General features: G+C 39.0%; 1 protein-coding gene across 6 annotated transcripts in view; it reads right to left on the bottom strand.

Moving 5' to 3' along the window:
* The window catches only part of PLCB4 (phospholipase C beta 4), a 319,240-nt gene that overhangs the window by 207,520 nt on the left and 96,128 nt on the right, over nt 1-15,592 (bottom strand). For 5 of the 6 annotated variants that reach the window (XM_063444010.1, XM_063444007.1, XM_063444012.1 and 2 more), the window contains exon 2: nt 3,285-3,342. The gene's annotated coding sequence lies outside the window, so the exon portion shown is untranslated. The remainder of the gene's footprint in view (nt 1-3,284; nt 3,343-15,592) is intronic. The other variant, XM_063444008.1, reaches the window with a different exon arrangement.

Raw genomic sequence — 15,592 nt, 5'->3', positions numbered from 1 at the left:
AAGTAAAACAGGTTTTTTACGTTCAGAAGAAAGGCCAGTCTAGACTTGGGAAAATCAATCAATACTGAGCACTAGCTCATGGAAACCAATATTAACAGAAATTCATTTATTTGTGCAAGCGACTAATGTTGAAAGTTGTTTGTAAAAAAAAAAAAAAAAAAAAAGAAGAACCATTGGTGAATCCTGTTCTAGTTCCAACCGTATTTTACTGAACATCGTGTTCATGTGAATGACAAAGTAATTACAAAGTAATTAACAAACGTATGTTCAGTGAAAATTAAAAGGACAGTTTTATTAGAGGAAGAGATGAGGCACTGCTGAAATTGTTTTGAAGCTGTGATTCTGATACACTGCCAGTTTAATCAAATGCTTAGTAAATAAAGAGTTTCCTAATCTCTTTGGCCTCCTAAATATTATTGGTTTTAACACTGCATGGCCTCAAAGTGCTCAGGTAACATGCCATTTAAATGGAAGATAGGCAAATCCTTAATGTGCCTAGATAGCATGCCATTTAAATGGGAGGTGGACAGCACATCAATGTGCCCAGATAGCATGTAATTTAAATTAAGGGTAGACACTCCTTAGCTTTTGGAGTAGTTGTGATAAAATGCCAATGATCAAAGTTGTGAAGGATCATTGGCATTGTATTTATATCAACAGAGAACCACAGGCAAGAATAGGTGGTTTGCTAGTCATAACCATACATGTGAGTAGACCATTCTCTTGTAGATATTAACCATTTTGAAGGCAAGATCCCACAAAAAAAGTGTCAGCCCTGAAAATTCTCAGACAATTGATCTAGAAAAGTAAGTGTTGCATCAAGTGTTGATGTGGAATCCGTGATTTGTTATTGGAGCCCCTTACAGAACGAGGCAGAACTAACCACTAGTCACTACCTGAAGTTCATTCACTATTCCTAGACATGACAATCACGCCCAGAACAAATGGGATAAGCCTACAAGATCTCAGATACGTTCCTAGCTATATGGAAGGAAAATACTCAGCGGAATGCAGTATAATCATAAACATGTTTGATTGCAGCCTGTTGAGTAAGTTTCTGTATCTGGCAATTAGCATAACATTTGTTTTTAGCATCTCTATTTGTTAAATCAAGTTTTTGTTGAAGCTGAATATTCATTTTTTCATTGCAATAAGACTTCAGTTTGCAGATATTTAAATCCATTTCTCCTTCTCTAATCTAATAACCCCTTAATGACACAACTTCTGGAATAAAAGGAAATCATGATGGAATATTTCTGTCATGTGCCCTTAAGGGGATAATCTATTAATATGGGAGCTCACAATATTGACCTTGACCCTTACTCCCTGTCAAACTGCTGCCCTATCTCGCCTTTTGCGTCCAAGATCCTTGAAAGACTTGTGTATGTGAGATTGACAGACTTCCTTGAGTCCAATTCTCTGCTCGACCCATTTCAGTCTGGTTTCCGCACTCAGCACTCTGTGGAAACGGCTCTGACCAAAGTATCAAACGATCTACTAGCTGCAAAATCTCATGGTCACTACTCTATCCTAATTCTCCTTGACCTTTCCGCTGCTGATCATCAACAGCTTCTTCTCATCCTCCGTAATCTCTGTCTACGAGATATTGTTCACTCCTGGTGCTCCTCCTACCTCACCCAGCGCTCTTTTAGTGTTTCTTTCTCTGGCTCTTCCTCCCAACTTCTCTCTGTCAGTGTCCCCCAAGGTTCAGTCCTTTGTCCCTTACTGTTCTTGATTTATACTATATCTCATCAACTCATCAGCTCCTTTGGCTTCCAATATCACTTCTATGCAAATGACACGAGATCCCCTGATCTCTCCCCACCCCTCTTGACTACGGTTTCTGACTGCCATTCTGCTATTTCTAATTGGATGGCTGCCCACTTCCTTAAGCTCAACTTGTCCAAAACAGAACTTCTGGTCTTTCCTCCCTCAAGTGTTGCTTATCCCTACATTAATGGTGCTACCATCAGCTCCACCACCAGGCTCGCTGCCTAGGTTTTCTCCTTGACTCTGACCTCTCCTTCACCCCTCATGTCCAGTCGATCAACCAATCCTGCTGCTTCCATTTCAAAAACATTGCACACATCTGCCCCTACTTAACGCTAGATGCGACTAAGGTGCTGGTGCTGGTCCGTGCCACAGTCCTCTCTCGCCTTGACTACTGCAATCTGCTTCTCAGTGGTCTTACGTGCTACCAACTTGCCCCATTGCAGCCGATAATGAATGCAGCGGCGAGGCTCATCTTCCACACCTCCCACGCCTCACCCCTCTTTCAGCCCCTAAATTGGCTATATAAATATAATAATAATAAAATCGCTAGAGTATACAGAAATAAGGTTTACCGTATTAGGTGCAGATTAAAATTCACAACCTTGTATTTGACATAATTTAAGATGAAGCTGATAAACTAGTAGGAACAGGCATCTTCTAAAGCGACAACTGAGAAGTTTTACAGAGTCTTCCGTTGTCCTGTGACATTTTAAACAGGCCATGGGTTTTTACCCTGCGTGCCATCATGCAAACAGACATTTCACCCTGGGGCATCTCTACAAAAATTGCAAAACCTAACCTAAGTGCATTTAAAACAGTCACCAGTGCAAATAAAGAGAATCTGGTGAACATGTATTCACTGGCAGTAGCTTTCATTTGTTTTTTTAATGACTAGGACAGGGCTAGGCAACCTTCGCCACTCCTGATGTTGAGGACCACATCTCTTCTGATGCTTTGGCAGCATTATTTCTGGTAGAGTATTAAGGAAGATGTAGTCCACAACATATGGAGTGCCGAAGGTGGCCCACCCCTGGACTAAGATTTTGCTAGTGGTAGCACAAAATATACAGAGAAGTTTATTTTCACTTCTGTAGTAACTATTTTTGAAAAAAAAATTAAATTGTATAATCCAGTCACACAATCACTGTCCATAGGAACCATAATGTTTAATCTAAATACAGTTGCAAGAAAAAGTATGTGAACCCTTTGGAATGATGTGGATTTCTGCACAAATTGGTCATAAAATGTGATCTGATCATCATCTAAAGTCACAACAATAGACAATCACAGTCTGCTTAAACTAATAACACACAAAGAATGAAATGTTGCCATGTTTTTATTGAACACACCATGTAAACATTCACATGGTTTTTAAGTCAAAACAGCCAAATTGGAAACAAAGTTAACTTTTACTAATTTTATTAGTAAATAGCCATGTTAGTTATCTCAGAAATATACTTTTTTTTTTATCAAACCATTCTTAGTAAAAAATAGATAATTAAATTCTTTACCTGGATTACGCACACACTGTAATTTTCGAGGTGCTCATCATAGGAAATCCATGTCTTCCTAAAAGAGAATAACATTTTAGTCAGATGTAATAAAGCAGGGAAACCGAATTATGTCAGACAGAGCAGTGTCTGGTCTACCCGTTCGCAGAGCTGGCATACATTGCAAATACATACTGAGTGCATCTCACAGTCCAAACAAGCAGTCATTATTCCTACTCCTGCAATTAACAAAAGATCCTTCACAGCCAAGACTTCCATTATTTCCTGAGTGAATGCTAAGTGCTTAGCATCTCACCGCTAGAACATGGTACCTTGTAATTGGCATCACTTCACTGAGTTGCTGCACAGCAGAAGATATTGACGTGGAATATATTAACATAAAACTGTAGTAATTTTCTAATTTGCACTGCAGTCAATGTAATTGTCCCCAAACGGAAGCCAATGTGTTTATTCACTTAATAGGTGACTTTTAAGAAAAACAAAAACAAACTTTAAAGGGACACTATAGTCACCCAGACCACTTCAGCTCAATGAAGTGGTCTGGGTGCCAGGTCCCTCAGATTTTAACCCTTCAGATGCAAACATAGCAGTTTCAGAGAAACTGCTATGTTTACACTGCAGGGTTAAGCCAGCCTCTAGTGGCGCATCTGTTTTAACCCCTTCAGCGTCACGGGAGGGGGACCCTGAGGATGGGGGCACCCTCAGGGCACTATAGTGTCAGGAAAAACGCTTAGTTTTCCTGACACTATAGTGATCCTTCAAAGAGAAGGGGGATTGAGAGGGTTATTTGCTAAATTAATAATGAAAAGTGAATTTTAAATGTAAGGACAGAGTAGCCAAACGTAAAGCTTAGCTAATTCTGAAATTATTGCCAATTCGGCTATTTGAACCTTCAATTTGGAATTTACTTTGAATTCACTCTAGTGGATAATGCTGTAAATATGATATTCAAACAAATGAATACTGACTTAAAGTTGTGTGCCTATTTCCAGAAGAACAGCAATAGCACTGATCAGGGCTTAACCCTCATACTGATAAAACACAACAAAAAAAGAAACAAAGAACTACTACTGAGTTATAAAAGCAATGCTCAAAGTAAACAAAATAAATGAATACCCTATTTACTTAAATCTAATGAGCACCTTTATTGGCATTAGAATTGCGTCCGAACGGTGCATTAGATATGCTGAGCATACGATGCAAATTCGCCAGGGAGACTTGGTTCCCGTGTGCAGTAAAGCTGTACCTCATATCTTTGTTGATGCCCATCGTATCTAGTGTGCCGTTTGTACTCAATTCTAATGCGCCCTCAAATCTATGTTTTATAGTAGTATCTTCTTGTACAAATGCGCCAGTGAAAACATTTTTCAGCTTCCAGGTTTCAAATTTGAATGTGCATTAGATTCGATTAAACCCTTAAGGACTGAGCCAAATGTACACGTTGTGAACAAAACAAAACGTAAACAAAACCTGGCATTTGCGCTATATGTCTGTCCAACCGTAATTCACCTCTTTCATATTAAATGCACCCCCCCTTATTATATATCATTTTATTCAGGGGAAACAGGGCTTTCATTTAATATCAATTATTTAGCTATGAAACATAATTTAATATGAAACAAATGGAAGAAAATAAGAATTTTTTTTATTTTTTTAGTTCTACATGACATTTTAACTGTCAATGTCATAATACTGTTTGCTTTTACTGCAATAAAATACACATATTTGTATTCAGCAAAGTCTCACGTGTAAAACAGTACCCCCTATGTACAGGTTTTATGGTGTTTTGGGAAGTTACAGGGTCAAATATAGCACGTTACATTTGAAATTGAAATTCGCCAGATTGGTTATGTTGCCTTTGGGACTGTATAGTAGCCCAGGAATAAAATTTACACCCATGATGGCATACCATTTGCAATAGTAGACAACCCAAGGTATTGCAAATGGGGTATGTCCAGTCTTTTTTAGTAGCCATTTGGTCACAAACACTGACCAAAGTTAGCGTTAGTATTTGTTTGTGTGTGAAAAATGCGAAAAACGCCAATATTGGCCAGTGTTTGTGACTAAGTGGCTACTAAAAAAGACTGGACATACCCCGTTTGCAATACCTTGGGTTGTCTACTATTGCAAATGGTATGCCATCATAGTGGTAATTTTCATTCTTGGGCTACCGTAGGGTCTCAAAGGCAACGTAAGCAATCTGGCGAATTTTAATGTGAAAAAAATGAAACACAAGCCTTATATTTGACGCTGTAACTTTTGAAAACACCATAAAACCTGTACATGTGGGGTACTGTTGTACTCGGAGAGACTTTTCTGAACACAAATATTTGTGTTTCAAAACAATAAAAAGTATCGCAGCAATAATATCGTCTATGTAAGTGCTGTTTGTGCGTGAAAAATGCAAACAACGTCACTTTTACTGGCGATATCATCGTTGGAATACATTTTACTGTTTTGAAACCCTAATATTTGTGTTCAGCGAAGTCTTCCAAGTAGAACAGTACCCCACATGTACAGGTGGATAAGCTCACTGCACAAGTGAGGAATACGATCCCCTCTTTGAATAAAACATGGCTTCCTTGAGAAGAATCTCAAGAGCAGTAAAACACTTCACATGTATGGATAGTTTAGGTTATCGAAAACAACTCTTTTTTTTCTCTTTATTTCTTTTATTTCTTGTTCTTCTAGTTTTGTCTCTCCTGATTTTATTCAGTCTCAGTTGGATGAAACGGTTATATTTTGTCAAACTGGGCCATCAGATTGATGTGAAGATGTGAACCTGTAATATACTACTATCACAGTTGTGTATCATATATGCAACTTTCCTGCTGTCCAACCTTACTAGGGATGCATCGAAATGAAAATTCTGGCCTGAAACTGAAACTGAAAATTCAGGATGCCCTTGGCCGAAAACCAAAACCTAAAATGACTTTTTCCCCAAACGATTTTAAAATATATATTTTTTCTATAATTTTATTAATATTAGACTTTTTAATGAATTTAATGAAAATAATATTTAAAACTTCCCTTCTCCCTTCTCTTTTAGTGGTCCTACCCACCCCAGTGTTCATTTTCCTTTTCCTGTACCTTAGCCCCCACCTTAAATGTTCCTCTCTCCCCCCTTTTAGTGTTCCTCTCCCCTCCCTCTTTTGTAGTGTTCTTTGCTCAGTCCTCCCCAGTCCCATAGTGTTCTTTTCTCCCCACTCCCCTGTCCCATAGTGTTCTTTTCTCCCCACTCCCTTGTCCCATAGTGTTCTTTTCTCCCCACTCCCCTGTACCCATAGTGTTCTTTCCCCCATCCCCTGTCCCATAGTGTTCTTTCCCCCATCCCCTGTGCCCATAGTGTTCTTTCCCCCCATCCCCTGTACCCATATACTGTTCTTTCCCCCATCCCCTGTCCCATAGTGTTCTTTCCCCCATCCCCTGTCCTATAGTCTTCTTTCCCCCCATCCCCTGTCCCATAGTGTTCTTTCCCCCATCCCCTGTCCCATAGTGTTCTTTCCCCCCCATCCCCTGTGCCCATAGTGTTCTTTCCCCCCATCCCCTGTACCCATATACTGTTCTTTCCCCATCCCCTGTACCCATATACTGTTCTTTCCCCCACCCCCTGTCCCATAGTGTTCTTTCCCCCCATCCCCTGTCCCATAGTGTTCTTTCCCCCATCCCCTGTCCCATAGTGTTCTTTCCCCTATCCCCTGTCCCATAGTGTTCTTTCCCCCACCCCCTGTCCCATAGTGTTCTTTCCCCCCATCCCCTGTCCCATAGTGTTCTTTCCCCCATCCCCTGTCCCATAGTGTTCTTTCCCCCATCCCCTGTCCCATGGTGTTCTTTCCCCCATCCCCTGTCCCATAGTGTTTTTCCCCCATCCCCTGTCACATAGTGTTCTTTCCCCCCATCCCATGTCCCATAGTGTTCTTTCCCCCCCTCCCCTGTCCCATAGTGTTTTTCCCCCATCCCCTGTCCCATATAGTGTTCTTTCCCCCCTCCCCTGTATCCATACTGTTCTTTCCCCATCCCCTGTCCCATAGTGTTCTTTCCCCCCTCCCCTGTACCCATAGTGTTCTTTCCCCCCTCCCCTGTATCCATACTGTTCTTTCCCCATCCCCTGTCCCATAGTGTTCTTTCCCCCCATCCCCTGTCCCATAGTGTTCTTTCCCCCCTCCCCTGTACCCATAGTGTTCTTTCCCCATCCCCTGTCCCATAGTGTTCTTCCCCCCCAATCCTGTCCAATAGTGTTCTTTGCCCCCCCTTCCCTCCTTCCCTTGACCCTGTTCCAAGTGCAGTATTCTTGACTTTTCATGTTATCATTACTATCTTTATTGTGATATATAAATCACCTGAATTATCAATGCAAGCATGTCTATTAAACTATGCACAACAACAAAAAAAAGATATTTAAAAAAATAAAATAAATGAAATAAATAAATAAAATACAATTTCGGCAAATTTGACCCGTTTTTGGCCGAAATGTGCGGCTGCTGAAATTTCGGGGCATCCCTAAACCTTACAGAAAGAATTTAGAAATAAATAAAAATGTACCGGTCCCAGTGAACTAAAAACCAAATGACAAAATTCAAAACTATATCTTTGGGCTTAATTATACTATTCAGATCGCAATTCACTAATACACACACACACACACACACACGTGTACAGAGATTCAGATGGCGCAGGGCAGTGTTAATTCTTCACAGATACGACTAGGAAAACGCCAAGCTTAAATGAATGTCTCAGTTTCATACTTTCAAAGACATATTCAGAATGTGCTGGAGTGAAAACATTATTCCATATTTGGTATTTTACATTTCAAGCACAAAGCACCCCTGTCTCAAACAACAGAATGCCAAAAGTGAAAAAGTTTTTTTTTGTTTTTTTTATCAGAAAAATGCTGATGTGGAGCTCACCTCCCTTAACTCATACTGTTAGATAACTAAATTTGTTCTAAATTGTATTTATCACAGCAAAAGTTAAGTCAAACACAGGGATTATAGAATTTATCAAGTTAAACCTGTAAATTGCCCAATCTGCCATTCACCTGACACCTGTCAGAAGCATAATTTATTTTTATTTTTTTAATCTTTGAAAACTTTCCTAAAACACAGGTAGTAACTAGCTAACTTGAGGGTTATTCACTAAATGGTGAATTGTTAGGAACGTACAAAGATATTTAAAATTGTAAGGCATCAGGCCTACGCACCCAAACATCAGAGCACAAGGTTGCTGCTTATACGGATGACATGCTCTTTCTAGTTACCAAACCACACATAACACTACCAAATATAATCAAAGAACTGGAACTCTATGGACACTTGAGCAACCTTAAAATCAATAAAGACAAGTCAGAAATATCAAACATTTTATAGGAAGGACAGGAGACGGACAGACTACAGCAGAATTTCCCCTTCTGATGGTGCCCATCACACATTAAGTACCTCGGAATCCTGATGCCACGAGATCGGACCCTTCTGTACTCACTGAATTTCTCTCCACTGTTACAGTCTCTGACAAAGGAGCTAAAAACATGATCCGTGCAACACATATTGTGGTTAGACCTTGCTGCCAAAAGCACTGTATCTCTTCCAGACCATTCCCATTATGGTTTCCACGGCATTCTTCAAAACACTGACCTTGGCGATCGTGCACTTCATCTGGAAAGGACACAAACCCAGAGTAGGACTGCAACACATTGTGCAGCCAAGGGCTATGGAGGGCATGAGACTGCCTTGTCTGCTCAAATATGACCAAGCGGCTCACCTGGTAAGAATCATTGTACGGCACAGACATACTAAATTATGGGCATGCATGGAAGTTGAAAAACTCTATACATGTGATTCAAGGAGCAGTATGGCTGGACAAACTAAAAGCAGCACCATTGACTTGCCTACACCCTATGATTGGACTGAGACTGGAAGTATGGTATAGACTGAGGTTCTACCTCTCACTATCCACACTGAAGGGGCCTCTGTATCCACTCACTTTGAATCCGGCCTTCCCAGAGGGACAAGATAGCAGACTCTACAGCTAAACAACAAACACCCAATCCTAATTACAGATGTGACTCACGCAGGACAGCTAAAAACCCTGATGGAACTGGTGGGAGACAGAACATTATCGTTTTTTGAAAGATTTTGATACCACCAACAGCATTTTGTTCAAACCATAAACCCAAAGCAGAATCTCAGTAGAAACCCCAACACAGCTCGAGGATCTTTTCTTACGCAGGAAGTCCATAGCCAGGAGTGTCTCTACGCTATACCAAATGCTGCTTTCACCAACAAATCCCCATCCACCCCCATACATCTCTAAATGAGAGGAAGAACTGAGAGTGGCCTTGACCGAAGTGCAAAGGTCAAAAATAATGTTACTGACATACCACAGCTCGCTCAGCTCCAGATTACGTGAAACAAACTACAAAATCTTAACTAGATGATACCTGACACCAGATGGACTGCACAAGATTACCCCCAGCAGTTCAGAGCTGTGTTGGAGGTGCAAAAAGGTGAGGGGAACAATGATCCATATCTGATGGGAATGCAGAGCACTTCAACCTTTCTGGAAGCAAATACACAAAACACTAATTGAAGTGACGGGATCGGACATAGAATTTTCCCCCGCCAATATGCTCCTAGCATACACACATATGCCTATCTCGTCATACAAAAAATCACTGAAAAATCACTGCAGGATAGGTCAGAAAAATTCCTAGAAATATGGGGACCCTGGCTCACGTACGTGTCTAACTTGACGGGGGTGGGCCAAGAGGGGTAGGCGGGAGGAGGCATGGGGAGAGACGGGGGGAATCACTAGCCCTCAACCCAACCCAATTTTTTTCTTCTTATTTTCCTGCCGTATGGATACTGTGTTTATTTAAACATATAGGCTTTGTGATCATCGATTGGATCGGACTGCTAGGGAGGGTGAGACAATAACTCATCTGAAATCACATTAACCCCTTAAGGACCAAACTTCTGGAATAAAAGGGAATCATGACATGTCACACATGTCATGTGTCCTTAAGGGGTTAAATAGATATCTCAACAAGACTACCGTTGGGGGGAGGGAGAGGGGCGAGAGGAGTAGAGAGTCTTGTCATTAATATTTTGGGTACTTGAGGTAGAAATTTGTAATAATGTTCGTTCTATTGTAGTATGTTAATATCTTTCAAATAAAGATTGTCAAAAAAAAAAAAATTGTAAGGCAAAATAGTTATTATGGAAAAAAGATGAATCCGAGAACTTTTTCTCAGACATTTTGGACAAATGTTTACAAATTGCTTTTCAATTCACTACTTAATGAATAAACCCCAGGTATTCACAGAAAGAGATTAATGTGGTTTAAGTGGCTGTGATTCAGATGTTTCTTACGGTATAATCACTTGCCCCTCTCCCCGGTATAACTAGTAAATGTTCTGGTATTTATATAGCATGCCTGAGTGTTCTGGATTACACTACGGGGGTAAAGATTACCATTCCATAGTGACTGCAACATAGTAACAGAGCTTGTTGGCATTCTTCGCATGTTCTGTAAAGTGAAAGTAATGGATCACTGCTATATAATTGTATGTGTATGTCTCTGTGTGTATGTATGCATGTCTATGCATATATTAATCAAGGTTTTCAAACGCATGGATACGCGGATTGCTCTCTGGAAAGGTACAGCACCCGATACGTAGGTTTTGTTTTTACTTTTCAGGCAAATCAAAATAAATAAATAATTAAAACAAACATGATAATTTATTAAAGTGTGAATTGTCAAAAAAAAAAAAAGTATTTTTCAGTTCTGGCCTTAAATTTGAAATATGGAGAATTGTTCCAATTTGTTTGAAATTCACATTTAATTATTTACAATTCACACTTTAGTTAATAGCCCTGAGATGTTGAACATTGCTATATTCTTAAATTATTGTTATAAATCAGATCAGCACAGATCCAATATAAACGGTATGTAGTTTGCTGCATTTATATAGCACCACCTTACTTCTCACCGCTCAAATAAGGCTTACTATCTACAAGGATTTGAGGTAAGCAGATCTATAAGGTATCTTGCACAGTGACACTTACTGGTGAGGTGGTCTGGTCAGGATTCAAACCTGGGTTCCCCATTTCTTAGGCAGTGACGTTACCACTGCACTAAGGAGCCAATATATGAATATAAAAATCTCAAGATGCACTAATGAATATATTTTAGATAGGAGGTTGTGTGGCTGTGCACTACAGCCCATTGCCCTTGTTATAGTATGGTATGGTCTTCTGTTGCTATCCTCTCTTTTTTCGCAGACTTTTTATTTGAGTGATTTTACAACAAATAGGGCTCTACAGCCTGCTACTTTGAACCTTTTGGATGTGTTCACATACTGTATATGTACATGTGAGATAGCTTAATAATTTGTGCTTTAACTGCAGTACTCTGGTTACATAAACTCATATCCCCTCCATTGTAAAAATAAAATAGGCCCTTTATCCTTCTGAAGTCAATAAAGTGAGCTGTATTCAGTTTGGTAATTATGTAAATATGCAAAAAAATAAAAAATACCCCCACACAGTACTGTAATTATGCACATCAAAAACACGTGAACACTTAACATTTTTTTTTAGATAATTACATTTGGAGAAGCTTGTCTACCATGAAACAACATTGTATTCAATGCCATAAATGGAAACTTTAATTAAACAATGTTTGTATTCATTGGTTCTTGTTCAAGTAGAGGGAATTCCATACCTGGGGGGTGATTATTTTAACTCGTTGTGTCCATCGTACATGGTGCTTGCAATACTGCCGTATGAATTATTTGTTTGTTTTCCCTGTTGGATTTAGAAGTGTCTTAAATGTGATCGTTGTGTTTTCACTCAAAACAAAATAAATAAATATTTTGACAAAAAACAAAAGCTTGTACGAGTTCCATACTAGAACAGAACATTGGCTGATATCTCCGCTCGACTTGCTGTGTGGGTGGATTCCAGCCAACTTGTAGAAGACATTTTCCATCTTCTTATCTTAACATTTTCTGAAACATGCATGCATGGATAGAGATATTGCAAATGCATGACTCTTCCTTTAGAATAAAATGTGGGTCCAACTATTATACGCCATGCTTGCAATCTGCTATCTTAACAGGTATAGAGCATTGCTCCTCGCTTCCAATCCTTATCTCTACTAAAGTTCCTTATAAGGTTTGCACTCAACACACAGAGACCCGGCCTTTCTGTTCCCATTCCCCTCTTTATTTCTTCCCTGTTTGGGCTGCTAGTACTTGAATCAATCTTAAATTATTGTCTCTAAAAATATACCTCAGGCCCATTTTCCAGTTCCCCTTGCTCTCTTCGTCCTATTTAATGCCTACATTTTAACCCGTTAAGCACACACATAACGGAAATATTCCGTCATGATCCCCTTTCATTTCTGAAGCTGTGTCCTTAAGCGGTTAAATGTAAAGAACAAGTGCAGAAATGATATACTATAGTCACAACTTGGGTATGTTAGGCTAACATGTACAACTTGGTTTCATCTTACTGCAATTTACTGTCACATAATAACCACTCTATGTGTTTCTCATGAGGTCTATTCACTAAACAATGAGTTACACTGAACTCACAGCCAACTTAGCAGATTCTGGGTCAAACAACAGAGCAATTCTAGGAATCTATTTCTCTGCAAATTTTCTCTTGAAAATATTCCCATTCCTTTATCACACCTGGTGATATTGTTCTGTTAGTCACAACATTTTATTTCACTGTAATTATGTAATATGACACTACGGTAGATCGACCCATATATTCCAAAACATATTACACGGGCACAAATCCACCAGCTCAACGTATTATCAGGGACTACCATTGAATGTCATTGTTTCAAGAAACTTTATACATGTCAGTTTCACCCATTCAGCAAAAAGGCATGCATTTATCCTTTGTATGCATGTCTTGTTTTTGTTAATCAACCGGTATAGTAGTTAAATGGATACAGTAAGCACCATAATCACTACAGTGAATGTAGTTGTATGAGGGAAGGGGTCTTTTTTGTAGAGTCCCTTATAAATAACAGCAACAATTATTAAATAGCATTAATCATTCTTAAGGGATGTTCTGTACAAACATTACTTGGATACATGATTGAAATAAGAGACTTTTCATCATTTAGACACAAGAAGAAAACCTAATATAACAGGTTACCCATACCTTCAAACCGTTTCTTACCCCTAAACCAACGGTATTTAACAAACTGTAACAAAAAAACCTGGACCTAGATCCAAACCACAACCCGCCTTCATTTGAATGTTTAATGCCAATACTACTCTGAATGTGCCAATCATGCTGTGACCCAGGAGAATGGCACTCACTAAGACGGATATAGTGTAAAAACGTGAAAAGTCATCTATCTTATCAAATTACGACCATCAGGAAACCCGGCAACAAAAGGTCCGTTCTACAACCGCAGACTTCAGTAGCAGTTGATTCCTCATACACCTAAATATTTAAAGCTAATATAAGGAGGAAGCCATGTAAGAGGAAACAGATTGGAAACCTTACTGTGACATCATGGAGTCAGGCCAAGTTAACATGTCTACCACCAAGTCTGATCCCAAGAGCCTTGGAAGCTCTGCAGGTAATACTCCCTGGGACGCTCGCTACCTTCTAACATCTGTCACATGAAATTATTTTTATAAACCCGTACAAACTCAGTGATGCTAAAAAAAAATACATACTTTAAAGAAATATAGTGAAATGCAGTACAGAATTATTTTTCCAATTTTTTGAGTTTTTACACTAAAACTCCTTTGCTAGTATATAGAAATAATTAAACAAGTGTTAAATGAGGGATCATGTTTAGATGTTCTGTGATTATTTTTACTTGCCACTAATTATACTGAATGCTGTGAAAGTGTTTTGAAAAACTGAAAATCACTTTTAGTTGTTTGTTTTTTTTCCCCTCTTCACAACCTTTTCTACATTTGCATAATGAATAAGACCCTGACACTACGGCAGAGGTCAATGGTGTAGCTGGCTCTTTAATTAGAAAATTGTAATTGGGATTGCGAGAATCCGAAATGAGATTAGTGCAGTTAGTTATATGAGCATTGTTGATAGAAAGGCTGTGTTACATTGTATCGTAAACAGGGGCTATCTTTTTAATTCAGCATCCCATTCCTGCAGTGATTGGCAGATGTAAAAGACCTAAAGAAAGACTATTTTTTTCAGACCATTGAGAGTGACCATTAAGCACAAAAAAAGCCTTGGAAACGGCTGGAAGTTGCCCCCGTGGTAAGTTTTTATATAGAGGGGACCCCAAGTTGCCTACCTTACACTGCAGAGGAATTAGGTGTCAGAGACCCATTACCCATGAGGAGAGTATTTTCAAGGAAACCTCATGCTTGTACCTACTTCTTAAATATTGCACATTAGGGCCAAGGGCACAAATCAACTCTCATGGACCTTATGATCCCCTCCTCGTGTGTGTATAAGCATTGAACCTTGAATGTGTGTATATTAATGCAACGTTTACATTCTGCTGGCATTGTTTTGATTTAGAATGTGAACTCTCAAAAATACACTCCAAATTCCTTACAAATACCCATCAGTAAAACACTCAACTATGTTATATAGTCTAAATTTCTACCTATTGTATTCAACATATTTACCACCATTCTGATTGTACTGACCTTCAAATTAATTCTGAGTACCAAGAGACATCTTATGAATACAATGCTTCTTCAAAAGATGAATTAACAAATGATGAAAAAAAAAATAATCAGTAAATGTGCATATTTTTACACTTTTGGATCCCTGAATATTAACCTCTACATGAAATTGCCGGTTTTCCACATTTTTTTAATTCCATGTTACCCAGCAGGTTTCCAAACAATCTTTGGTAGTCAAGGGGTCATTTGCATTAACGTCAATAAATGTTTCAGCGTTATGTGGAGTGTCTTCAGATACAAAAGAACAGTCACTATAACAGCAGGATGGAAGCTTAATAAGCATGTAAAATTTCTTCTTATGAACAGAAAATACTTCAACAGATTGGAAACACTGCTACCCACTCGTTATCAACAACAGATGAGTACTTGGAAGAAACCGCAGTTTAAAGAACTAAAATAATCAAAGAAGACAGAAAACATAGACAGTTACGGAATTCCCAGAGAAAACCCTGTAACTCTCCCTAGAGACCGCTGGGTAGGTTATAAAGATGTTGGGATATTAGTAAAATAAAGTAATAATAGCCATTTCGGACTTATCTGTGACCTTTTAGCAAAGAACAATGAAACACGTTTTTTTTTTTTTTTACATACACAGAACACACTGATTCAT

Source organism: Pelobates fuscus, chromosome 2 (assembly GCF_036172605.1).
Source record: "Pelobates fuscus isolate aPelFus1 chromosome 2, aPelFus1.pri, whole genome shotgun sequence".
NCBI classification, from domain to species: domain Eukaryota; kingdom Metazoa; phylum Chordata; class Amphibia; order Anura; family Pelobatidae; genus Pelobates; species Pelobates fuscus.
Note: the sequence above shows the minus strand (reverse complement) of the source record. Positions and strands in the feature narration are given on the sequence as shown.